This window comes from Elephantulus edwardii, unplaced genomic scaffold, assembly GCF_000299155.1.
Source record: "Elephantulus edwardii isolate Elephantulus edwardi_28Jun2011 unplaced genomic scaffold, EleEdw1.0 scaffold00045, whole genome shotgun sequence".
NCBI classification, from domain to species: domain Eukaryota; kingdom Metazoa; phylum Chordata; class Mammalia; order Macroscelidea; family Macroscelididae; genus Elephantulus; species Elephantulus edwardii.
Window position 1 is genome coordinate 6575215 of NW_006399795.1, and position 760 is coordinate 6575974.

The following is a 760-nucleotide window of genomic DNA, read 5'->3' on the forward strand; positions in this document are numbered from 1 at the left end:
CAAGGATTCTAAAACTTCATCTGACATACTTTGGGCATGTTGCAAGGAGGGATCAGTCCTTGGAGAGGGACATCATACTTGGAAGGATGGAAAGACAGCACAAGAGAGGAAGACCCTTGGTGAGATGGACTGAGTGACTAGAGTAATGAGAGTAGGTGTGTCAAAGACAATAAGGTTGGCACAGGACAGAGCTATTGTACACAGGGATGTTATGAGTTGCAAGAGACTTGATGGGACGTAACAATAACAACACACATATATATTGTTGTATACAGTAGAGCTGGGACCAACCCATAGCTGACACTCCAGCAGATTTTCAGAAGCAGTTAATCGCGTGGGAGGAGATTACCCATCCTTCTTGTGGAGTAGCTGGTGGCCTTGAACCATGTGTCTTCGAGATTGCAGCACTGCTGCTTGCCACTAGGCCACCAGAGCTTTACACACACACACACACACACACACACACACTATACAATATATTGATATATATTGTTGTTGTTAAGTGCTGTAGAGTGGCTGTGACTCATAGCGACCCTATGTACAACAGCCCTAAATTGTGCTCAGTCCTGTGCCAATCCCACTGTCTCCGATATACCAATCATGATTATCCCAGTCACTGAATCAATCCACCTCATAGAGGGCCTTCCCCTCCTGTGCTGTCCCTCCACGCTCCCAAGCATGATGTCTCTCTCCAAGGAACGGTCTCTCCTCACAACATGTCCAAACTATGTTAGACAGAGCCTCAGAATCCTTGCCTCCA